Below are 27,369 nucleotides of genomic sequence, written 5' to 3'. Positions count from 1 at the left end.
CAATCGTTAAAGGTCTCATGTAAATTTTTTCCACAATGTTTATTCCAACAAAGACAATTTTAACTTCAGCAGTCTATGCCCAAGTTTAATGGATGTGAATATATAGTGGTTTTAAAAACAATAATAAGACAGTATCTCACTAACTTGTTTTGATTCCTCTTCAGGAAATGTTCTCCATATGGATATTCTCTGATGTTGCAACTGAATCAGGGACCTGCAAGACATTTTAAATTGTTTCAACATCATCAAGTAGATAAAATGCTGTTGAAGTTCGCAAAGTGTGAAGTTGCTAAGATATTAAGTGTTGATGAGACATTAATAAGTTGACAATAAAAAGCTGATGAGATATTAAATTGAGGCCAAGAGAAAAAGGAAGATGCTGAGTATTTGGGAACAGAAATGGAAAAAAGAACATCAAGACCAAAATTTCTCAGAAATCTCATTCCCTGCAATATCAGTGACCTGTGCAGATCACAACTACATCAGAATCCCTGCAAAACTAGAGGACAAAAGATAAGAAAATAACAGAATTCTCACAGGTTGCTGAGCTAAAGGCAAGTCTCAGGAAAGAAGAAGATATCCCTACAAAGGCTAAAGGCCAAAATAATAAAGCAGAGGGACAGTTTCAAGTCTCTCTGCCAAGAATCTAAAAGAGCAAATTCCAAGTCCCAGAAATATTAGACAGGAGTCCCTAAACAGAGATACCAGTTCAGAGCATATAAGGACATTGGGTATGTGCACACAGATGGAGAGGCCAAGACCGTGAAGTTCAGAATCAAATTTCCAAAATTCAGTGTTTAGGGTATCAGTGCTCAGGTATAACAGGAAAGAGACATGGTCATGAATCAAAGAGCCTGGATTTAATTTCCAGCAACTAACTGGAAGAACTCGGGGTTTAAGTGCAATATTCTCTGGACCTGAAAAAAATATTTTTTGAGCTCTCATACATTAGAAAAGTCTGCACAAGATCAGTTTGCAGGATGGAAATATAAACTATATTGTCTACAACAGAGATAATTAGCAAGGATCTGTACAAAGGAGATTAGGGAAAGACCCTGGCAAAAGGTTCCTGAATGCTGGATCACATGAGAGGGTGTAGTTGTGCTCCACATTGTACTGTGGCTTTGCCTCTTTACCAACCCACACATCAGGTGCCACAACAGGCACACTGCAGGTCACACTGGTCCTGCACATCCTCCATCATCAGCCTCCACAAAGCAGGAGAAAGGACAGGCTGTTTCTGGTGGATGGCTAAGGCACAGGACAGTCAGGTGAGAAAAATGAGATGCAGTGCCATGGCAGGAGCAGACAGGAGCCTTTGAGCAATTGCGAGATTTGACAGGTCTGTGATTTCCTTAATGTAAAATAAAAAGAGTATGTTATCCTTTTAGGAGGAAAATGGCTTTGGGCCCTTAATCACAGTGACAATCATCCTAATAACATCCTAAAAATAATCCTAATAACAACCCACAGTAACTGAAAGGTCAAAGAACAATTGCTGATAGGTTTAGCTAAGGAAATTCACTTGTGGTTTTAATTAATCATATCCACCTTGCTTAAAGACTGTTCTTAGGGCGCTTTTCAGCATGTTTCACAACACATTCACTGAGCCTCTCTATCCTAAACTGCAGGAAAGGAATTTACAATTGCCACTGAAGAGCTAAAGGTGCAAACGCCGACATAATGAGTCTGCCTGAGCTGCCTAAACTTGACTGTACCCCTCATGTATGTGCAGCTATGGATATTGTGGGGGCTAGTTCTCAGTTTCTCAGACCACTTGCCAAGCAGGATATAGTCTCAATGAAGCATACAAAGAGGGGAAACCAGGACAGGAGGCTTCCTTGATGGAAAATATCTGATCAGATTTCTCCAGTATCAAAAGCATACAAACAGATCTTTCCGTATTCATCTTGTCAATAATTTACAATTAAATTAGCATACACTTAAAATCTTCTACACACAGATGGACTGGAAAACTTCCATGAAGCATTTCACAATCAAGAGGACAAGTGGATGTCAGATTCAAGAGACCAGGGATCAAAAGCAGGAAGCTGCAGCCAGTACAGACAGAAGGGTCTAATGAGAGACTCACACTAACACTCACTGAAGCTTCAGCTCGCAGCAGAGAGCAGCACAAAGTTACCACTGAATGGAACTTGCTTTCTGATGTTCAGCTAAGAACAGAGACAGCTGACAGGACTGAAATGGGCTCTGTCACAGTTAAGGGACTAACTTTATTCTCCCACTGGTGCTATAAATATTCCCATGATTTAACTGTTTTCCAGCAGTTAGTGCACAGACATGTCAAGAGAGAGATACTGCTTTTTTTTTAGCAGGATTTCAAAATTGCAGTCTCAGTGACTCGCTTTTAGGGGGGTACATAAGTGTGAATCCAGATTGGAAAATCATGTTTCTAAATGGCCTCCTTTGAAGCCCCACACTCAAAAGTAGTACATCTTGACAAGCAGAAGAGAATTATGGTATTTACCAATGTGCAAAAACTCACAGTTGCTAGAAATATGTATACCAACATTTTTGCTTTATAGCGTGTGGATGGAAAGTGAAAAATACTAGGCAGTGCTCAGTTCAGAGCATATAAGCCTTCTGCACTGTGAAATGCACTGGGGTCTGTTCTGTTCCTTGTGTATAGCAGGGTAACAGCTCCCCAGGCAAAGCACGGGGGAGGTTCAGTGCTGCCTCTGACATTGCCATCTACCTTGTACATTTGAGTATGCATTGTACTGACCCTGCTACAACTATTCAAGATTACGGTAGAGATCGTGTAGATTTCTATAGTGACAAATTTAAAAATAAATCTGACGTAAGATCTGTGTGAAGAGAAGGAAGTCAAATGTGATACTTCCTGGCCTGCAACAAAATGGGTTCCAATATTCAAAGCACTGTGCATGAGCTGGGGCTGTCTCGGGAAGTGCTGCTGGATATTTCAACAACTTCACTGTATCATCAAAACTTGCATCCCATTAAGAAAAACACCTGTCTCAATATAAACCAACATGTTTTCAAGCACTGTACCGTTACAATCTGGAACCCTACTAATTAAGCCTTGCAGGTGAAAAAAATAATGCCCTGCAGAAATCATTCATATCTTCTAAACTTTCTAAACATTCTTCTAACTAGTTTTCTTTGTGTAACTTGTACAGCTGGCACCAAACATTTATTACTGTGGTTTTCATGGCATGAGGCTGCAATGTCAGAAGGCCATACTGTTCAGGTGAAATAGATTCTAAGTAGCAGATGCACAGAAGGGTTGGGGCATATACATTTCACTTCTCTCTGTATTTACCTCCCTACCCTGAAGCCTAGATACGTAAAACTGCTGCCTGTCTCCTTCCCCTCTTGGCATATAAACCATTAATTCCATCGGGGGACTCAAACATAAATGTGAGTGTTCCCTGAGTCTCTGGAATATTTCTGGCCATGCACACAGATACTTAACATCACTTGGCAGTTGAGTGTCAAGCCCTGCTGGGTTCCACCAGTATTTGTTCCATCTGAGGGGTGATTCAGCTGATGGACTATCAGCATGGCTAAAGGAGGAGTGTTATTACTGCCTTTGGAGGCACAGCTAGCAGACAAACCGCTGCCTCCTCTCCTGTACCACAATCTAGTGGTAAATTCAGCAAGTGAAAACATATATATTTACAGCCATCCTCTGCCTGATGGAATTCAACTGGTCCCTCACAAAACTTTTCTTACCACAGATGCTTGCCTGTTTTATGGGGCAGAATCTTTACAATCTCTTTGGCTGAGTTAGCTTCAATTTGCATGAAAAATTAAAAGCTCATTGAATGAAGGAAAGTAACTTAACTCTGTCACCTAGTGGTTAGGATTCTCTCCATGGAGTTTGCAGCCCCAGGTCAACAGGAGTGATTACAAGTTTTGCAATGAAAAGTTACAATAAACAGTCAATATTAGTGAAGGGATGATGTCCCAGAACTTCACATGGGGGAATAATTAAATACAAAGCATACCCCTAACATCTTTCATTATTAAAAAAAAAAAAAAAAAAAACAAAAAAAAAAAAAACACCCCAAAAAACCCACAAAAAACCCACAAAAAACAAACAAACAAAACAAAACAACAAAAAAAAACCCAAAAATCGAACACCAAAACAAATTAGGAAGTGTCAAACAAGTACCATCCCTTATCCTCAGATAAGGGCAGTTTCAGTGAGAAAGATGGGTTACATTCCACTCATCAGAGCAGAACAAAGCACCCCAGTGTCTCTGTGTGCTGGTTATTGCCTCTGAGCTGTTTTGCTGCTGCCTCATTCTTCAAACATAAAGGACCAACACATATTTAGGCTTAAGAAAAATTGCATCCTGCAAGCTGAAGGGTGGCTGAAACACAGCAAATCTCACACTCTCACAATGTACAAATTTGTATTCTAGCACTTGTACCCAGGGACACTGGGAGCCCTGAGCTTGGTAAGTTTGCCATCCAGCAACCATTTTACAGGTGCAAAGGACACCTGGAGAGTCACTGTGCTGTTCTGTTTAGACAATCATCTTCTGCTTGTTTTCTTCCACACGAAGAAATCTCTGAGTCGTCAGCATCATTACTGCCTCCTTTTTGCTTACCCAGCCTCATTAAGAGGATTAGACAGATCAGCAAGGGGCAGCAATTTAACCAGTATATATATTACAAACAAAGCTACACCAATTTCTTCCACCTCCTCTGATATTTTTTGGCACATGAAGAAACACTGTGGGCTGATTTTCCCTATGTAGGACTTCTGTTCTTGAAAATGCAGTACTTTTTATTTGAAGTCTTAAATACAAAATGTCCATGCATTTTAATTTTTTCCATCTAACATCTCTATCTATATTAAAGTTGAAGATACTTATCATTCTATTGTCCAAGCAATTACCCCATACACAGCAGAGAACATTAAAAGCTCCTTAAATCCCATTACAGCCAGACGAAGATGAGTCACTGGATGGCAACTAAAATAACCATGGCATTGAAGTTGTTTTCAGTGACTGTTGCACAAAGGCTATGGAAAAAGTCAGGATGAGTGACATCAAGAGTCTACTGGTAAAATCTGCCTCTTTTCAAAATAAGATAACAGTGGTTGAGATTAATGTCTTAAAGATCACAAAGTATATATATGCTTACACCGAAATACACTGCAAATGTCTGAAATGCAGAGAAAGCCACTTTGCAAAGCTGTCACAGAGTCCAGAGCAGTGTTAGGGGACACGAGTCAAGTCTTATACAATTGAAGGGAGGCCAGGGAGCATAGAAGGTGAGGTCTATTCTGCCTCAACAATAAAACTGATGTAACACTTATGGGCAACGACAGCCCTTCCCTTCAGTAGGGAATTCAGTCTAATTCTCTTTCTTACTCTGCTAGGACAGCGCTTGGTGCTGACCAGGAAGGGGGAGTATCACCTACTGCCCTTAAAAGCACTGTTCCATTTCAGAGGAAAATTATTTTCTTGCCAGTTTGCTGTTTGAGCAGGCACCCTGCCTGTCCTGCCAATCTACCTATAAGCAGCTTGTAAGCCTGATGTGATACCAATGTTTATAGTCGAGGATGGGAGCAGAGAATTCTTTTTCTGTGGGTTCTGACTAAGCTGATATTTGCTACTCTCAAGTGAATGCTGAAGTCCTTATTCCTCTCATCTCAACAGGATTTCTGCCAGTGAGGTATCAAGGCAGAAGGATGTAGTTCTTGGGGTTTCTGCTGTTCTCAGCTGCATCTTAATATTCTACAGCTATTGTTAGAGAAAAACTAATGAATAGTACTTGGCACAAAGTAACAGAGCAAGCTTTAGATCTTCTGTTTATTGCATTTAATTTAGTGAACTTCCTTGCATGGGATTAAAGATTTGGCTTTCTACAGCAGCAGCAAAAATTTTGATTTCTAATAAAAAAAATCATGTTGATTATTCAGGCCAATGGATCCACAGCAACCGTGACATTACTTGTGACAAGTGACGGGAAGAGTGGATATTTTTTGCTAGAGATAGTAAATTGGAAGACAGCTAAAAAGTGCAACCAGCACTGGAAGAGATTAATGAGGAACTAAATGATTTACAAGTACCATGTCCTCATTTGACTGGGAATTAGATAAATTAACAAAAAAAAAAAAAAATCAATGCATTAATGAAGCTGAAGGGCAACTCCACAAATATATTACAAATGGACTTGGAGACAAAGAGGGGAAAAGAGAGGAGGGGAAAAAAACAAGCAAAAGAAAAAATGACAGCCTACATGTGCCTAGCAACCCAATGGAAATGGTAACAATTCAAGCAGAAGCCCTTAGTGTTGTTTCCTGAGGGTGACAGGCAGGGAAGAAGAAGCTGGTATAAGATAGTTGATACGTCTGTTAATAAGAGGAAATTTTGTATGTGGGGAAATCTTAAAAGAGAACTGAGTCACGCAAAAAAATGATAGCAGAAGTTTAATTTTAAACATAATAAATTGAATGAATATAGTGTTGTAAATGCCAGAGGTAGAGGGAAATTTAGTCTATATTAAGGAACACTCTTTTGAGGATCTTTTCAGGATACATTCCTCTGGAAACAAAAAAATGTTAAAGCCATGTAACTTGACCTACTTCAGCAGACTTCCATAGCCACAAGATGAAAAATATTGATTCTGCACCAAAAATAAATTCTATATAAAAAGGAATATTTCTTGGGAACCCAAAAAACATTACCACATAGCAGGATTGTTATGAAGGAAACAGCAATGCTGTTTTCCAATAATTATCATCACCAGTTCCATTGGCCACCAAATTGAATCTTATCCTTGACAAATCAGAAAAGGGGCTACAGCTCAACAGAGAAGGACCAGTTATTTACATATTAATGGTCATCTCTCCAGCCTGTTGTTTCAGTAACACAATTTTCACTGACTCTTGAGCTGTGGGCTGTTCATACTTAGCCAGGTTAAACATTTTAACAGGCCTACTTATTGGTTTGTTTCCAGCATTCAGGTCCCTGGAAACGGAGAAAGGATTCAAAGACATTTTTACAGGCCAGGTGACCCCTGAATTCACTAAGGTAATTCAACTATGAATTCAACTATATCTTGGTAATAAAGCATCTATAAGATTTTACATTAGTTTTACCTTTGGTGGGATTTTGCAACAGCCATGTTTACATAATATAGTCATGCTGTTTAACCTGCTTAAAGCTCCTTGCTCTAACACTTAACAGTGCAAATAATAATTAATACGTATATAAAAGCATATTCTTTTTAAGCTTTTCCCAATTATGAATAAAACTGAAAGAAAATCCAATTTTTCTTGTTCAGACTCCAAACCAAGAAATGTTAAAATATTTTAACACTAACCTATTTGTTTTCAATTTTAGTATTATCTTTAGCATAGACCATATCCAAATACTTGCTTGACCAGAGAGGGACAGTGAGAATTGCTCTGGATGGCTTTAGACCCATTTGTAAAGGAAGCTATCTGGCCCGTCTCATCTGGTGTAAGTTTCTGTATTATGCACATGAAAAATATTACATCAGGAAGAGTCAAAAACACCATCCTAGAGGTGGATAACAAGCACTGTTTCAAGATGTGAGAACCACTGTTGTAATTTAGGTTGAGCTTAGATTTAACATTTCCTCATTCAAAGTCCAAGCAAGAACAATTGGATTTTGGGCTATTAATGGAGAATGGGATACTTCCCTTTATTGTTGTAAGCTCCCTTCTAAATAAAATCTCTGATTAATAGTTGGGCTTGATGATCTTAGAGGTTTTTTCCAATCTTAATGATTCTCTGATTCTGTGATTCTAATCCTGAAAATACTTATGTTTGGAAAATATTAGAACTATTGTTGTCAACATTTCCATCTTTTCTTTTTAGGTTTTTTGTTGTTATTGCAGCCAATAGAATTTGCTGAATTACTCTCAAATTAAAATATTGTTCTGACCAACAAAATATTACCTATTTATTATTGAAGGAAGGAAAGTAGGAAGCAGGCACGATGCAATTTTGCTCTGGGTAAAGCTATTTTATAGTTTGTGTATGTGTAAAAAAAGGTTAAGGACAGGGACCATAAGATAGGCTGTCCTTTTAATGTGACATATAGCAAATTTTAACAGCATCCTTAGAACTACTGGAGAATGAAATTCATGTCTGTGTAGAAAATTGCACTTAAGCCATCAAATCAAGGCTATAAGTGTGACATAATGGTCATATATACCTTTTCCTGGCTCATGAATGAAACTGAATTTCCTCCCAAGAGTTTAGGATAAATATGAATACACTTCTGAAAAACTACAAAAATGCCACAGGTAAGCACAAAAAATTTGTTTTCATGAAGGCTTTTAGTGAAACAGAGAGGTGTTGTGAATTCCTGCACTCTTGCAGAAGTGCCCTTAGTGTACATGATACTTCCTGGTAAGTGTGGTCATGCTGTGCCACTTCACTTCTTGGTAGGCACACCCATAAAAGCCATGTGGATTTTTGAATATTTACTCCTGAGGATTTTCCTTTCTATTCCCTTTCACTGTTTATGTGGTACAGAATGGAAACACACTCACCAAAAGTATCATGTATTAATGGTACTATTGCATAAAAAAGGCAGTTAAAGAGAGATTCCTCATTTGGTTTAAAAAGTTATGTTAATTTTGCTAGACATATAAACATAGTCAATGCTTTCAGTGGGGCATTTTTAAAAGATGCATAGATCCTCTAAAAGCGAGATCCAGTTTTTGATCAAATCAGCATGCAAGCATCTTTTTTTCCAAGGATTTGAATATCAAAATAATGATGTCATGGAGCAGCCCAAAAGAATATTTTCCCAGCATGACATCAAGTACCCATTAAAATCCAGTTTTGCAAGGCAATGAGTAATCTGATGAGAGCCTAAGTTCTCTCCATGCTTTGCATAAAGGTTCTCAGAGTGCAGCAGCAGGATCAAATTGAAGGAAAAACAATACAAAGATGATAAGAAGAAAAGAAGAAAAACATTACCCTTCTGTTCTGCCTTGCTATTGTTCTCATTGCCATCAATGTTGATAATATTGCAGTAAAATTAAATCTATTCTATGATGTTGTATTCTCAAACCCAGCATATTTCTCAAAACAAGCACATATTTATTTATTCTCTTCATATAAACAGTCATGCCTATCTGGAAGAATCAGAGCTGTAAAAGGAGAAACTTCCAAAACAGGGAACTTGTTATGCTCTTCCCACATCTCACTGAAAGTACACAATAATCTGAACTCTTGGTCTCAGCAGGCAGGCGATGAAGGAGCACTAAAGCCACTGCTCTTTGGTAAGGAAATTACTGATCTCTGTGTGCAGGGACAGCAGTGCCTCCTCACCTCCCTTTGAAGAAGGAGCTCCACCTGCCAGGACACACCAGGCTGAGAGCAAACACCTCCAACACAAACCACCACCAGGTGGGCACTTCCTGCATGTAAGGCTGGGGAGATGAAACAGCAGCAAGAGAACATGAGTGCATGTGAAAAGGAAGCAGGAGGAGGAAGAGGAGAAAGGAAAAGATCATCTACCAGGTCAGAGGTGTAAAAGGAGAGATGTTTGTATCTTGGCTTGGAATACTTTTGTGATTCTTCCCACCAAAACCAGCAGGACCAAAGTGTTTCCTGGTGTAATAAATTGGAAGCTGTGAGAGAAACCTCAACATGAAATCACTCCGACAGACTAGTGAGCTGTACAAGAAGGAAAATCATGTTCTGAATGAGTGAAAAGCTCCAGGTGCCCTGCCATCAATATGCTAAATGAGCCATCCTTACTCTCCACTGGCCCTGGGACAAATGACAGACATGCTGGCAGATTCAATGGAGTGCCAGCCACACATAACATACACCTGTGACTCCTTATCCTGTGGGGGACTTGGGACTAATCTCTGCACTACTGTGTGACACTGCTGAAACTTAATAAACCTTTCCACCACAGGACAACAATTTTTTAAAACAAAAACAGAGATCAAGAGAAAGAGACCCCAAGGACAAATTATTTGAAGTATTTCAGCACCCCACTGTATTGATACTCTAATGAAGATCACACAAAATATTTAACGGAGCAACCAGAAGGGCCAAAATGTAAAACATTCACTTCACCGTTAAATTTTAAAGCTTTAATAATAAAAATTTCTGACCAGCTCTAACTGGCACCTTTACATTTATAGTAATGAGAACAAAAGCAATGGAACATGAGAGAATGAGCTACTCTTTCAATTCTTTGGATGAAGGCAAAGGCATAAATCTTGTAAATATGAGAGTTTGAACTGCCAGTGTTTGAGCCAGACAAACTAGATCTGTCTTGCACGTAAGCAGGGGCTTATAACCTTGGCATGAGAGTTAGGACACACACTCATTAATGCCTGTCTAAAGTTATGAGTATGTCTTTACACATCTGTGCCTTTCATTCTCCATTCACAGGCTTTAAACTAGCTTTTTTTGGCTTGCCACCTGCCTTCTCATCTATTCAGGAAACCAGCTCACTTTGTGGACTCAATGCCAACTTCATGCCAAGGTCTGGCACATGGTCTGTGGACTATTTGAAGCAGGAAGGGAGCTCAGATCACACAGAGGCCTTGCACTATTTCTCTAAACACACACAACATCTCTCCCCTGTAACTATACCTGAGAGAACACTAAGAAATATTCCATGTAGGTGGAGCTCAGGAATGTAGTAGCAGCTGATGGCAGGTGTGTCCCAGGGTCCTTCCTGCTGGAATCCTCTCTCTGACAGGGGCCAGAACTGGATGTTTAAGGAAGAAAAGAACACAGATAACATGTAGAGAAACCATCCAAAAGTGGATGGAAACCATTAGCATTATACAGCTTCCCGAACTATTGAAGATAGTGTTTTTATTTTTTAGTCCATTTGTCTTGTCACTTTTGAAACCTGCACAGACTTGTCAGGTAGAGAATGACACTTTGCCCAATCAGACCTAATTTTCACCTAACTTTTGTTGTATAGGTCTTGAATGTCTGGTCTAGGCCACTTTCTACAGTTTCTCTATCAGCTGGGAGAAGCAGAGTTTTCAGAGGGAAATTCCACTCACCTTTAGATTAGTTATTGCAAATGCTAGGGATGAGTTACCACATGGAGATGCTTTTTCCTCCATTAACTTAGAAGGGAGCCTGATGAAAGCCCCACTTCTGACAGCTACAGCTAGGTGACACAGATGCATTGCCAAAAGCATGCTTCTGGAATGCAAAGACACTTTGCTCTAAATGGATGATCCCAGGAACACATAAAATAAAATAATCTTGAGAGGGTCCCTTTAACTGTACAGAGATTCTCTCAACATCTCAACTGAGTGATGCCATTGCTCTTTAGGATGGAGCTAGTTACTGGAATGACCTACTCACAGTATGTATTTTCTTAATAAAGTCCAGGGCTCTGACACAAAGAAAACTGAAATTAGTACAATATTTGACAACATACTTGACATTTCCAAGAGAATGCACTACATAACAATAACAAAAACAAAATAAAATGTTTCAGAAAAGCTGAACCTGATTATGCAGTGAACTGCTAAATAGGAATCTGAACAGAATCTTTAAAGGGGGGAGATAATTAGGCAAATGTTCAAGAGACAGCCTCATAAGAATGTCAAATGTCACAATTATCCATTTACTTGATAAAACAAGTGCTCTGTTGATTAAATTTTATTGCTCTCACTGCTTCCTGTTTTAAAGATTAAAACATCAGAATCAATTCTAAGACACCATTTTTTTGGGAAGGGAAAGAGGATGCCTGTGTCAGCAGAGATCCTCAGACAAATTCTGAGCCACTCCTGAGGGCCTGTAAAACCTGCTGCTTATCACAATCACAAAACCCTGAGTTCTGTGGCCTGTGATGGTGGGAGGGAGGGGGAGGGACAGCAGTTTTGGTTTCATCAGACTTTCTTTTGGGAAATCTAAACCACCCACCAGCACCAACCATTCAATGTAGCAGTCCTCACCAGCCATAAAAGTTGGCCACTGCAGGAAGCCAGGTGAAGAACATGGCACTAATCCTCTGCTTTTCTGGTTCACCAGCAATCACCTGGCTTTAGGCAAACATTAAAAACTCACAACCATTTGTGTTCCAGTCACCAGGGTATTTCCATCCCACTGTAATTTTATGCATCAGCACAAACTTGGAGTGACACAGGAGTTATTTCAGGCCTGGCTATTTAAAGTTTCACAGAGATGAGCTGTTACAGTAGGTCTGTTTACATGAGAAGAGGGACATTGTGATTTACAGCTCATGACAGAATTTGGAAAGGCCAGCTGCTTTCACTCTGTATTACACTATCGCTGGCTCTAGCATGAACCTGACCCATCAGTTTTGGAAATCCCTCTGTTTCTAGATGAGGCAATTTTCACATCTTGCTAATCATGTGTAGCAACAGCAGCTACTGCCTCTGCCACCAAATCCAGATGCATCAACTCCAGGCTTGTCTCCTGCATATTCAGTGGTGTGACTGAGCTATGCCCTGCATGGTGTGGAGTGGTGCTGTCATATTACGTTGTCTCTGAGCTTCTTGGCTCCAGCTTTCAGTGGACTAGAAGTAACTTTAAGCTTATCAAGGGCCTTCTTGCTCCATCTCTACAGTGGAAAAGAAGAATGGGAACTGTGTAGCAAAAGCAGCTGATGCAATCATAATACCTGTGGGATTCCTGAAGAGATGAAGCGAATATAAGGAAGGGGAGGCAGAAAGTAGGAGCTCCTTCAATCAAATCATCTTTTGATATACATACATGCACAGGAGCTGAAGGATGCTCAGCCTGACATATTGGTATTACAAAGTATCTGCCAAAGGACAGTGAATACCATCGTCTCTGCTGTGCTAGGTTTTGTCCTTAGCTGCACAATTATAAACTCACAAAGATTTGGGCCAGTTTTCAGAAATAGAAACCTGAAGTTAGAGCTACATTTAGACACTGGCATCAAATGGTGAGCAACGGCTGTCACAGGCTCAGAAGTTTTCACAGTTAACCCACCCATGTCTCAACATAAACTTAGCTGCTCAGGTCTGTGCTCCTATTCCTAAAACTCTTGTGTGGTGAATCCACTTTCACCACACCCCAAATCCCAGCCCTGCCTGCTCACTAGCTTCTGATTCAGTAACCCACCAACTAGCCTTGTGTTCAGATGAACTGCACACAATTCCATCAGAGCCTGCTATCACCTCTCACTGTGATTTCAACTGCTGAGCAGATAAAAACAATAAACATTTTGCTTCATTACTTCTAACAAATAAATAAAATGGAATCTATAAATGTTCCCAACCTCTTCCTCATTCTTTATTAGTTTTGATATACTAAGTCACAGTGTCCCAGCCATGGCATATTTCTCTTACATTCCACTTACTTCACCGTGAAATGACTCAATTCAGCCAAGATTTGAAATACACACTAAAGGCAGTGTAAAACAGCACCCTTACCAAGTGTGAAAAAAAGAAGTATAGTTCATAAACAGAGTAGAAAGCATATTTAAAACAACTTCAAGTGAACTCCAGAGGCAGCAGAGCTTGAACCAGACAACATATCCCTGACATCAGCACCAGCTTTCAAAAAAATCACATTGTCCACAGGTCATATATTTCACTACATCTCTGAAGAAATGCTAAATCAATAAAATAGCTAAAGGTTGCCAATGAATCAGGCAGTATTCTATAAAAAGCCAAGCATTATTGCTGCGGGGCAACTTAAGAGCTGAAGAAATATTTGCAAGGAAAAGGCCATCCCTCCCACTGGAGCCCATTCATATTCATTTGTTTGACACATTCCAGCGGACACCAGTGAGCAGTACTAGGAGCTGGAATCATGTTGGACTGCTTGCTCTGCTACAGCAGCTTTTCTTGTTGATGTGGGGCTTCTTACACCACAGTCAGTTTGGCCGCTCCCCCTCCCTGAGCCTGGATTTTAGCACCATTATGAAAACTCAAGCTTTTGGTAGCAACACATTCACCAATAAATGTGTGTGATACCTCAGCACCCATATATCCAGATTGCACATTCCACACTCAGCCTTCAAAGGGCCACAGAATTACCCATACCTGGGAATTATTACATCAGAGCTGGGAACATTTTAACAATTTACAGTACATCATTGGTTTAGTTGTTTCTGTATATGCCACAGGATACAAGCCATCTTCTTGCTGAGGGGAATATACAGAGGAGAATAAAATATTAGGTGAACCCAGAAACTTAGCTTACTGGTGTCATAGAATACTTTTGTTTTGTTTTTTTTTCCTTCATATGTTGACATCCATCTTATGGAGTGGAGTCCATAGAAAATCAGACTATCATACTCATCTGACTCAGTTTTCATAGAAGTAAAAATAAAGGTCTGTGTCCATTTCCTGAACTCATGCAGAACACTTTGATCTTTTTAGGCTATCAATTTTAAAAGAGGGAAAAGCAGTCTAAAAGCCAAATCAGTGTTGATGGGAAGGCTAAGAACTACTGGAACTAAGATTATCTTAATTTCATGCAAAAGCTGGGAGTAGAACTTTAATCTCCCAATGTAAACATTCTAAAAAGTGCTCCCTTTGCAGTCATGGGAACATATAATTTTTGCAGTAGTTTCAGAAAATAATAATCCAGTCCAGAAGTATATAGTACACATATTATATCTTGGCAACACTGTTCTCTATTCTATTGCTAAAAATAATGATTTTTCAAAACCATACTTTCAATATGCATTTAATATTTACATACAGGCTGTTTTTGACAAAATAGGGTTTTTGGATAAGCTTCAATAAACACTGTGTTCAGCTCCATTACTTACAGTATCATGGCCCTCTGCAGATATATCCTCCCACTGTTACCACCAACACTGACATAAAAAAGAGGTCTTACTCTCCTGCAAGCTTCACAGTTGGAAAAAGCCAATCTCACCTACATTTCATTACTCACCTCAACGAATTTAAAAGTGCAGGGTAATGTCAGAGAGAATTTAGGCTTTATGCATGTTTTACTCATAAATGTTGTTCAAGTTTAGCCCTACATCTATACCTCTCTTCCTCTACATGCTTCCATGCTAGATTCACTTCTCATAGGCACTTAGCAATGGCAAAGACAACATTTTCAAGCAGATGACTTTGTGGGTGACCAAATGCTCACCAGCTAAACACACATCAAAACTGTTTACCTTATTTTTTAGGAAGGCAGCCCAGAAAGACTTATGGATTCCAAAATGTTTACGACCATGTGTATTTCAACATTGTGCTTGCTGGCAGATGGTGATTAAAAACTTATTTTCAGCTACCAGTTCTATGGAACACTTATTTGCAATACATCAGTTTGTTCTTTCTCCTGTGGTAGACCCACTGGATCCTCACAATGTATGGATTACAAATATTTTCCATTTCTCCATACCTTCCTGATGTTAGACTCTGAGGTATTGGGCAATGAGAAGCAGGGTCAGACAGTGTATGGCTAATTAGTCTCCTTGTAAATTCATCAGGCATTTCCATTTAGCATTGCTGTGATTTTTATCCCCTTGAAATTATCTGTTTAATTCCAATTGCTTTATATCATTTGCCAGAGCAGAGCATTTATCTTGTAAAAATTTAAAATATATTTCTGAAAAACAGTCATCCCTTTTAGCCTGAATATTTTTTAAAAAATCAATCCTCTACTGCACAGTATTTTTTGACATTATGCTATATCCCTTTTGTACAACACTGATTTCTTTTTCATATTTAAACCTGACACAAGTGGCATAAGTGGGTGGGATGATGAGCAAAATTCAGTCCATGTATCTTCAAGCACAGAAAGATTAAAACAAAAATTAATTAGACCTAAGTAAGTAAAGCTCTACTGCAGGAATGACAAAGCAGAGCATCTCAAATGTTGAATGTGTTTCTTACAAGTGAACATTTACAGATGCAGAGGATACAGATACAGATCTTTTCTTTTCACAAATTCTGATTCCCAGAATGTCATTAACAACACCAACTCACTAAGTTTAACAAAGATAAGTGTTCTTGTAAAATTCTCATCAAATGTAACATTTATATCCTTCACACATATGACTCTTTAGTATTAACACAATAACTATTCCCACAAAATACCTGCAGATTACTTTGCACTGTTGTGCATTTATCAGGCCCTAAAATGAGCACAGAGAACACACATAACACACCTAGAGTGAGATGTTTGCCCCTCCAAATTTCTGTGGAGTAAGTCTTGTGGGTTTTATTGTGGTAGAAGGAGAAATCTATGGGGAGCACCTTAAATATTGTATTTTAGATGAGCAATATATATATATGTACAAACTCCTAACATCAGGGTGAATCTTGCCACTGATTTCCAAAGCTGTTCGGCAAACCCTAAAAAGTACATTGAACATATTCCCCTTTCTTTCTCATGAGTGCAAATAATGCTGGGCACAGCATGACTCCTCCTGCTCGGGTGTTAAATGGAGGCTGGAAAAAGCAGATGGCTTTTTGTTACTGGGATGCTGAGGGTACCACAGGGAAAAGACAGTTAAGGATCTAACTAAATCAACATTTCTGCAGTAAAAAAAAAAAAAAAGAGCCAGTGCTGTGCAATTTTTATAGCATTAATTGTGTTTCTTTAGGCTTGGGATATGGTATTGTAGTGGCATCACCTCTCTGGCTGAAATGTGTCAAATCTTAAGTGTACAGGTTCTGAAAGAAACAGACTATTTAAAAAGATATATGAATGGTGAAATCTTTAAACAGTTGATGACTATGCCTACAAGACCTTTTCAGATGATATATTATGGCATGTATCTCCATCTTTTTCTCCCCATACTATTCAAAATGTTAAAACTGTCTCTGATTATGATTTGTGTCTGAGCTAAGAATACAGACTCTGATCAGCTACAGCTGCTTTATCATACTTCTCAGTAGGTGTAAACTGAGATATTTCTACTGTATTTCTCAGGTTGAGGTTTGCTCTTTTCACCTCCACAAGAGCATTGGCTTTGCAGTTGGTGACTTGGAAACCTGCTCTGCTATCGGGATCAAGGAAAACAGTTCACAATTGCCAACCACCAAGGACAGTCAATCTTTGAACCCTACTCCAGGAATGAACTGCCCAAGCTCACACACTGCTCTACTGGCCACTGAAAGGCTTGGCTACCACTGGACTCTCCTATTAGCTCCTTCTGATGTCAGCATAAAGAATTAAATGCTCCAGCACGTTCAGTCAAGCAAGGTCAGAAAGAAGAAAATTAATGTCACGTTACATTTGATCTGGTGTTAGCAAGGTTCTTTTTCAATAGAGGTTGTACCAGTAGGGCCCAGGTCATTGATGTCTTCCAGCTACTCCTCTTGTCTGATTAATTTTGCTTATTATTTGATAGCTTTCAGGTGTGGTGGAGTTTGATGAAATCCTCTGGGCCACTGTGGAGTAGAAAAATGCACTGTAATTTTGCCATTTCATTTTAAATCTCAGCTGAAAAACAGCTGTTCCCCAAGTCTATAATTTGCTGTGGCTGACTACTCCTTCTGCTGTTATTTATCCAGGCAGCTATATTATTTAATTCTGTGAAGCACACTGGAATACAGTCGACCTGGAGAACGTTAGTACATAGAGAAGGAAGTGGGATTCTTAAATCAGATTACACTGATGGCTTTGAAGAGCTTCTAGAAACTCTCACTTGGTCCTTCCCAATGTAGTCATTCTTTATACATCTATTCCATAATATGACATGAAAAGAATTTTTGTCTTCAGTCCTCCTACTTTCTGACTCCAGCAGCTCCCAAAAATCTTTCAGATCAAAGAACCGATGGCAGTTTGTCATCTTTGCAATGATGCATTTTAAAAAGGTATAGCTGGTGCAAGAAGTTACATGTACCTTTTCTGCATCAGTGCATTTTTCCAATTAAGTAAGATTCCCTGTTTCTGCAGGCTTAACTGGTCAGATAATGGACTGCAGTGAGATATGTCCTGAGCTGAATGCTGCAACAGGAACAAAATTAATGCTGGGAGAAAAATGACATGAAAAGTAAAATTAAGTGGCATGATTGCAGTGCAACTATATAATTCACTTCTAAATTGTTAGAAAAACTTAAAAAGTATTAATCTTTTAGCATTTAATGGGGCAAATTAATCCCCAGTTTTTATAGTTCATTAGAATCTAATAGAAAAGTGGAAAAAATCTTGTGAAGAACCTTTAAGCAAGCTGCAGAACTTGGTTGAAAATTATATCCTTACTACACAACACCACAGGATTTTTTTATTCTTAGGGTATAAAAAAGGGATACATTTTATAATGACATTCTGTTGTTGCAAGGCTTTCATATGTAGGGATTTCTAGCCAACCCATTCCCGCCTTGTGGAGATGGGATCTTTATTTGGACCCTGCCTGCTGGGTATCATACAACTAATTGTGTCACTGTCTGCAATGTTTTCCTTTCTATCCTTCAGGTACGTGGTCAATTCAAATTGAAAATGAGCCCAGGACTGTCACTTACTGCATGCATTTACAATAACAAGGCAAGTGGTGTGCTCACTGCAACTTGTTCTTTAGTTAATTTTCAGCAGGGATAAAAAAAAATAAAAAAAGAAATAAAAGAAATGTGAAAAACTGTCTTTGTTTGCCTTTTGCTTCAGCAGTGTGGGTTCATGATGAGTAAATTGACAGAGGAGTAGGTCTTGGGCAAAGAGATGCAGAGTAACCAGCCACCAGAGAATCCCACAAGTGTGCTACAGAAAGGCAGGCTGCCCAAAAATCCTGGTCAGCTTTCCAGTTGGATTTCAAAGTGTTTCACATGCCTATGATAGCAGGCCTTCTGATCAACCACAGGGATCAGCAGCTTCTCAGATATGTAGCTAGACACAGATTTAAAGACCTTATAAGGAGCAAAGGGTCTTACTTAAATATTCTTTGTGGGAAGGAAAAATGCAAAGGAATGAGTCATAGCTTCAATTAACATCAAGTGCACTCTAATGGCCAGCTTCATTCTCTCTGATTCATCACATAAAGCTACATGTACCCCTGCAGAATGTGTAACTAGGGGTTTACTAGCACAGTCACTCAGCTTGCAGAGCTCCTCTGCTGGTTCAGGACATGAAAGTACTCTAAGCCCATGACTACCATGACACATCAAGATTCAGGGTTTATAGTTACACAGGACAGCACTGCATCCCCAAAAAGTCCTGTCCAGAAAGAATAAAGGTAGTCTTACTTTGAGAAAATAGGCCTCTTTGCAAGAGCCATAGAGCAGTGAAATGCTATAAATAGAAAGAGAACATAAACTACATAGAAAAAGGTTCTCATTTAAAGAAAAATGGTATAGAATTAATGAATATATCTCTGGTCCTGTTATCCACTTATAGTAATGTTTTGGCACTGAGAGGCAAGGACCGTACTGTAACACTGTTATTAGACTATTTCCTCTTAGCAATAAACCAATTATTTTGGATGAATGATTAATGAACTTCAAAATATTAAAAGTCATAGGATTTCCATTTACTAACTACTGCATCAAGACCAATGACTGTGTGCAGTTGAAATGGAACAAATCTTTCAAAATAAAATGTTGAATTCTGATTTTCTAGGTTAAAAATTTTCAAGAACCCAACACTATTCTACATAAATGATTTCCAGTTAAATTTCTTCCTTGTTAGAAAGGAATACTTATTTCTCTGAATCCCAGTATCCATAATCATGAATAAGTACTACAAAATTATCTTTTTTTGGATTATTCCAGGACCAACAAAAAGCTAGAAAAACAACCAGTTGATGCCACAGCCCATCTTCTAGAACCAAACAGAAATGAAAATGTTTTCAGGTACTGTATTAACACTGAAAATTACCATCCTACCTTTCACCAGACTTGAAATTCTTAAGCATTATTTGCCTTTCTGGTTTTAAGATCTGAAAAACCAAAACCTTTCCTTAGAAGTAAAAGTCATCCATGGAGAAAGATCAAATCTGAGAAAGAGAATGCTCAGTGGTGAACCAAAAACTTCCCTTTTCATCCTTGGCTGATGCTATTGTAATAGGGAATATTGAATGTGTTGGAAAACTGCAAGGTTCACTTCCCCTTTGCTGAACTTCTTCTCACTCAATGGCAGCTAAAGGGATGCTGTCATTCCTTCATTAACACTGCTGACAATCAGCCTCTGCTTTGGATGAAAGAGGCACAGGGCTGTGCTAAGGGGAAAAAAGCCATTTGGATCAGGTTTCCAAATCAAGACAATTATAAAAAACACTGATTTTTTTCCCAGGCAGACATAGTATTAATAAACTCTAACACTCACGTTTATTCATCCAGTCTCCTCACATACTTCTCAAGGATTCACGTGATAGGAAATCCGCAAGTAGTCACAATGAAATTTACTTTTAAACCAAGTATTACTCCTCTTCAGCTCCTTCCCACTTATCAGCATTTTTAACCTGCTCAGATACTCAGAATTCAGAGCAATCTGTTTTAAAAACAAGATTAATTCCTTTATTTCACATTAGAAAAAGACGAGATGTCAAGCACAATCAAAATAGTCTTCATTTTCCAGGAACAATAAAGCCAGCCTATCTAGGTTTGCATTGTTTGGCTTGCGCAAGATCCAGAGGGGCTGTCTTCCACCTTTGGCATGGAAATTCCAATGCATCCTAAATTTTATTAACACATGAGAAAGCAAGACATTGTTTGTGGCTAAATTCTGCTAAGATCTCTGCTGCTAGGCAACCTGCCTTAAGCACAGTGTGAATAAGGTCAGTCAAGTTTTTAGGTCAGCAGGATGCATTTTCTGCGAGCAAAATTTGGTGGCAGACTTGCTGTCCCTCTGGAATCCAAGTTATGCCTTACTCCGCATTCCCTCCCTGTCTTGTGTTTGGTCAGCTCTTTATCAGCTTTGAAATAATACAAGGATGAGGCACCTCCTCATGCTCTAACACAGGCACCATGGGGGAGGCCTCTTATTGCAATGTACTGCAAACCTGCTGAACATTCTGCCATGCTGAAAATACAACTCACAGACCCTGCACAGAGGCTGGGACAGAGACTTAGTAAAATATGCTAAGTGCAATTAGAATGGCTGCAACTACTATGAGATTACACCTCTCACACCAGGTCACGTCTGAGGACAGGCTGGAGCCACTCCAAGCCAGTGAAAAGCCTCTCTGCTTTTTCTCTAGCTCCCCAGAACCTCAGAGTCTGCAGGAATCCGTAACTCGGTGCAAGGAATACACGCAGTGCCACTGCCACGGCAGAGACACGATGGCAACAGAGAAATTAGGGCTTTAGTGCTAGAGGCTTAAGGGCCAAGAGCCAAATGACTTCATGTTATGGGCCCAGATTCAGCACTGCTAACTTCAGGTCCTCTGCTGAGGCATCCCATCCCTAGGCTTCCTCTGCACCTGCCCCTCAGGTACAGCTCAGACGGTGTCTGCAGGTAAGTCAGATGTTCTAGCTCACATGCTTCCGCTGAGTGTCTCTGATGACATGGGGTGAACAAGGAGCAGGGATCCCTTCCCTGATAACTGGTCAGCTGCAGGGGTTGCACTATAGCTCACTAAAGCCTCGCTCAGTGATGACATGATGTTCCCTGACTCCAGCTAACAGCAGCAGTAAGTCTGAATTGCTGGAATAGTTAATGAGGACCATGGCCTGCACCATATTAGAAAAAAACCTGTCCTAGGGTGACGTTATGGTGTTTGTATCTCCAGTCATGTATTCTGTTTATGTTTGATATTATGTTCTGTGCTTTCAGAACTGACTCTGAAAGTGAAGGTTTGTTTTGCCTTGTTATCAGCCGGTTCACCTCCCCCCATGGTCTGCTGCCTAGAAAAGGCTGGTGCTGGCTGGCTTGCTTTGCTTGCTTGCTTGGCTTGCTTCTGCTTTTGCCTTTGCTTCCTAGTTAGTTTAGTTAAGCAGTCAAATTCTTTCCCTGGACTGTTTCTTTTCCTTTCCTTCTTCTGAATACCATCCAACCTGCTCTGGACTGGGATCTGGGAAACACTGAGGAGCAGAGATCCTGCGCTCTGTGATCTGCAGCAGCCATCCCCAGTGCCCAGAGCAATCCCCAGTGCCCAGACCCAGGCGACCACTCCCAGGAAAGACTTTCTGGATTTGTTCATCTCTTCAGAGTGGTGAAAGAGTTTTGTTGTCATCTGGTGTTATTAATTTTTTTTTTTTTTTTTTTTTTTTTTGGTGTTGGGGAGTGCTTTGTTTGTTAAACAAACAGGTTCTTTTCCACTTGTCTCAGAGAAAATTTTTTCCCGAACCAGGTGGGTGAGGAGGGGCCGTGGGGGTTTGTTTTCTGGGGACTCCTTCCAGAGGTTTTTTCCCAAATTTGCCCTAAACTAGGACAGAATCCCAAACAACAATTTTGAGTTTATATGTCATATTTTCCAAAACACAATTTTCCTGAAGGTATGGATGGTTAAGAAAAATGGATTACCTGCCAAAATCACCCAAATTCTTCTTTGTTTTGACACTGTATCTAGACAAATATTAAGTAAGGAATACACAGCATATGAACATATATATGGTTGAATACTAATCCTTGCTACTGTGTGGCAAAATTCACCAAGGAGGGTTTTGATCTCACTTTAAAATAGTACAAGCAGTGAACTGTGCCTATGCATTTTAAATAGCCTGAATGCATAACAGTGAATTTTTTTCCCATTATTTCTTACATGAAATACAGGTGAGTAGAATATACTTGTAATACACATGGGGTGTGGGGTTTTGTCTTACATCATATAATGCTATGAATAATATGTCTGAAGTTTTATTCAGATTTTTTGCCATTTCAAACAGAAATTTCATATTCATGTTTCAAATAAGTTTGGCCATTAAATCTTCAAATAAAAACAAAGCATTAGCCATCCTCACTATATAGTGCCTGGTAAACTTTCATATGAGAAGTGCCTACTGAAAGACAATGGACCAAATGGAGATGGTAATGAAAGTGTTTTGTAAAACAAGAACAAAAAGTAATGTGCATAAAATCCCCCAGTTTTGATGGCCAAAACAGTCACTGTTACAGTGGGGGTACCTGAAATCTTCATGAAGTCAAACAAAACACTTTGGGATGGTGACTCTGCGCTGTCTAAATACATCATTCCAGGGCAGAGGGGTTTTTTTACTACCAGATGGTTGTTGCTCCAGTTGTGCTAGCCTAGATATGTGCTGACATCTAGTGGGCCTTTACAGAATAAATACAGCCCAAAGGCTTATTAATTAGCAATAATGATAAATAATCTCAGATGCAAAAACGTATTTTCTAATTTTTCTTCCTTTTCCCCTACAGCGCGTGGAATAGTGTTCTAGATAACTGAATTTTAGTGATTATTATGTTTTTCAATATTTGTTCAAGCTGATGTTTTCTAAAGCACTGTTCCCATTGACATCATGCTGTGTCCTTTGGGAAAATCCACCTGGAGGCATTTCTTGACTGACAATCACCATGTATTTAAGCAGAGACTGTAAAATTGAAAAAGAAATAGATGGAAGTGCAGTTCTGCATGTCTGGAGCCACAGTAGGATCTCTATTACACCTGATTTGATCAGAGGCTCCTTAAGCCATTCCTACACAATTCAGATCAAAATTTGTCTTTAAGCAGTTGTTTACCTATTATTGTAAGTAAATGGCTACAAATAACCTTTAAATGGTCATTTAGTTTACTACTATCTTGAAAACACCTTACTATATTGTAGACACCAAAGAATATTTATGAGATAACAGTCAAAACTCTATGTAGAAACACGCTTTCTATAGTATTTACTCCATCCCCATTTAGCACATATTTCTGTTCATTTGCAAAGCCACGCATACAGTGCACTCCCCTACTCAGGATAACTAAACTAGGGAGAAACTACTAGAACCTTAACTACTGATTTCAAAGTAAACTGAAAGAGGAAACACGACCAGAAAATCAACTGCCTTTAGGAGAAATTGATCTGGGATATCAAAAACTCCTGCTTAGGTTTCAGTTGATTTTAGAGTCCCCACCAATGAGAAAGGCTTTTATTACTTGACAAATAAGACAGCTGGAGGTTTTACAGTGATGTATCTGATGGGAGAACCCCAGACGTATTCAAACCCTAAAAAGAAGATCTGTACCACCTCCAAGAGGTCCCTGAGGGCATCTTTTAACCAGTTTTAGTTTCCAGGACATAGTCTTTTAGGCTAAAGGAATAAATAAGCTGTAGCAGAAGACCCCAGGTCACAGAAAGGGAGAGGAATGATATGCTGAACTCGCACTGAAGAGATTTATTCTGAAGGAATAAAATGGAAAACACCCCCATAGCTGGCATATATGTGCTGTCACTGTTTCACACAATCACTGGGGCCCCTGACACATATCCACCAGTGTCCCTAACAACCCAGCATGGTCAGCTCCTCATGAACAGGTCATTATTACCACTTGCATGACATTCATTTTGGGGGCATTACAATTCAAGTGGCTGCTCAGCTGGTACCCTATAAAGTCTTGCCACATAATGCTATTTTTCATTTTTTGCCTCAGTGTAAGACCTGCTCGTGATTTATCGGCTGTAGCGAAGCACAAAGCCATAATTTTCTTTTATTGAACTCGCTCTGGGTAGCCATCACTCTACAGAAATGCAGATGGTCATCTTATTCTTATTCTTAGCAATGGGATGAATGCCACCACTCTGCTGACAAAGACAGCAAAGCAGCCATTTATAAAAGTAAGAGAAGCATTCAATTTAATATCTCTGTTAGCTGCACATAGTTAGGCTTTTTGGCCACAGCTGTTATAGGATCCTGCTCTGCTAATACTTCAGGACTTTACAGCATTTAAGCACATTTGCATAGCATGTGTACTGGCATCCAGGTGCAACTTCTGTGCTTATGGGAAATGAAACTGAGCTATACCCTACTACATATATAGCTGGCCTCCAATTGAACTCTAATCATAATCAGGCTTTATGATGTGTATTTGAGATAGTGCAGTTTAGTAATTTGTCCACCTCTCCTCTTATTTCAATTTTCAGGGGAATTCACACAGTGCAGATGAAATTCTGATTCTGGATCAGAATATATGAGCTTGAGTGAATTAAATGTATTTAACTATGTCATTGTCAATGGAAGTAAGGAGATGACTTGCAGCTTCCCTTTTGTTTCAGAAAATATGGATTCAGGGAATTTCTGGTGCCAGCATGATACACAAAACACAGTTTCTCTATTTTAGGGTGAGAATGAGTGGCAGTGAATTATTCACTGCAACTAGTGGAGTGCCCAGAGACTTGCCCTGTGATAACCAGTGAGCTTGTGAAGAACAAAAACATGGTGCTGAATATTAAACAGAAAGGGGCAGGTGTTTTCTAATAAGCACCCTGCTGGATCCTGCCAAAGGGCCCCCATACAGACCTTAACAGCTGAATCTGGAATGTGCTTCATTTCATCACAGAACTGGCTATTGCCACAGCAACGACTCTCGACTAATAATTAAAAAAAAAAAAGAAAAGAAAACAGAGATGTAAGTCAAATCCTGAAATTAGGGTATTTAATAGTTTTGAATAAGGGGAGATTTACCTAGCATTTTCAGTGAATGGATTCAGAGCAAAAGTTCATCCAACATCTTCTAATACAACATTTTATTATTGCCTCTTCAATCAGAGTAAATTATATAGCTTAAGTGTTCATATCACCAATTAATCTCTTCTGAATCAGATCTGCATATTAGTCGCTTGAAATAGGCTTAATATAGCCATAATTGTACAAAACATGAATACCATTTTTCATAATAATTAGGTAGTCACTTTGCCCTTTTACTCAATTTGTCTAAATGTTCATATTTACATTAGAAGTTAGCAGTTAATTTTATCCATACAACCCTCCTCAATTACTCCATTGGTCTGTCAATAGAACATTCAGTGTAAGGCACCAAACCTGTGCAAAGTACCAGTACTCAGCGTTCACTGTATCGATTTCCTAAGAGGTCCATTTGAGAGGATTAGAACTCTGCTTCAAAGAGCACATGGCAAGGAAGCAGATATGATATTTTGCACTTTGGAAAAGGCTCAATGAGAGGAACTAGGCACACTGACCATCATATCCTTTCCTCCTAAACTAAGGACAGGCCAGGAGCTTTCTGTGAGAGGGCCATGGAGCCTTGCAGAGCAACTGCCTTGTGCCAAAACTACCCAAGCATTACAATGCTCTCCCATAGCACAATCCGAGTGCATAATTTGCTACAAAGATCCCAAAAGTGACTAGGAGATAATTACTCTGACCTCTGCTTGTTGGACTTCGATAGAGTGAGAGTTGATAGCAGCACCACGAACTGTCCTCATGTTTCATTTCTTCATGTGCTGTAAACCTTTGATTTGCTGCCAAAACTTAAGGTTGCCTTATGAGCTAATCCCAGCTAAGAAGTTCAGTTTCTATGCATCTTCCTGCCCTTCTGCTGGAGACAGGGGCATGATGTAGTTAGCTAAGAAAAGAAACACAAAAGCTGAAGGACTATGAATAATGATCTTGGATAAGTTCTTGCATTTGCAAAACAGAGATAATACTATTTACCCTCATATCAAATTTATAAAATACTTCTCCCCTGCTGGAGTTGCTAAATCCCTTATTAGATCACTAAGAATTCTCTTATACATTTCCTGCTGGTTTTAATCACCTACTCTCAATTTCAAGGATATTTTCCTAAAAAAAGAAACAACAAAACCAACCAAACAAAAATTGCACATTTCAGAAACAAACACAGCAGCACTCAGAAAGAGCATGAGACTTGGCTTGCAATAATAATTTAAAAGATACTATAAATGCTTTATTAATCCATGGTGTTCACAGCTTAGAATGCCAAATTATCTGTGTTGCACTGAGCCATGAAACTATCCCATGAGATACTAAAGTCCAACTTGAGACAGCATTGAAGCCAAAGCTTTGATCCTCAAGGCTGACCTGAGTAAATCATTATTTTTAAACTCTTTTAATCCCTCATGCATCCGTAGCACATAATTTTAGTAATGTATTTGACTTAAAGTTCTTATTACTTCAGAATTCAGTCCAACTTCTACTGCAAATAAAGTCAGAGCTTCCAGGGGCTGCAGAGAGAAGAGTTAGTCCTGCTCTGCTGACAATTCTCCATTGAACTGATGAGATGACAAAACAAGTATGTCATTAGGAACCATCACTTTACATTCTTTAGGTGATTTTTTCTCTTTTAATGTATTTCAGTGCAGCATTTTCTGCAGAGGAAGAGCACAAGAATTAGAAATACAGAGGTCTTTAATTTCAGTTCTTGCTCCCACACAGGATCATGAGATGACTTGTAGAATATAACCACAGGTACCACACTTAGTAGCAGACAGTACCTTCCATCAGCTCAGATACAAGCTAAGGTTTACCTTACCCACAATTACCTTACCTTACCCACAATGCTAAATAAAGTTCAAGCTGGATGGCATTGCCTCATCACTCTTAATATTTGGCCAAGAGTTCCCCTTTGGTC

The 27,369-nt window shown here is 39.2% G+C and overlaps 1 long non-coding RNA gene across 1 annotated transcript; it reads right to left on the bottom strand.

The window, feature by feature from the left end:
• Positions 1–186: 186 nt before the first annotated feature.
• On the bottom strand, positions 187–26,183 carry LOC110468224 (uncharacterized). The gene is made up of 3 exons (XR_002465044.1): positions 26,144–26,183; positions 25,278–25,348; positions 187–214 (listed from the first exon to the last, which is right to left on the bottom strand). It is a non-coding gene; the product is annotated as an uncharacterized LOC110468224 (long non-coding RNA).
• Between the last annotated feature and the right edge of the window lie 1,186 nt (positions 26,184–27,369).

Source organism: Lonchura striata, chromosome 1, assembly GCF_046129695.1.
Source record: "Lonchura striata isolate bLonStr1 chromosome 1, bLonStr1.mat, whole genome shotgun sequence".
Classification (NCBI taxonomy): Eukaryota; Metazoa; Chordata; class Aves; order Passeriformes; family Estrildidae; genus Lonchura; species Lonchura striata.
Note: the sequence above shows the minus strand (reverse complement) of the source record. Positions and strands in the feature narration are given on the sequence as shown.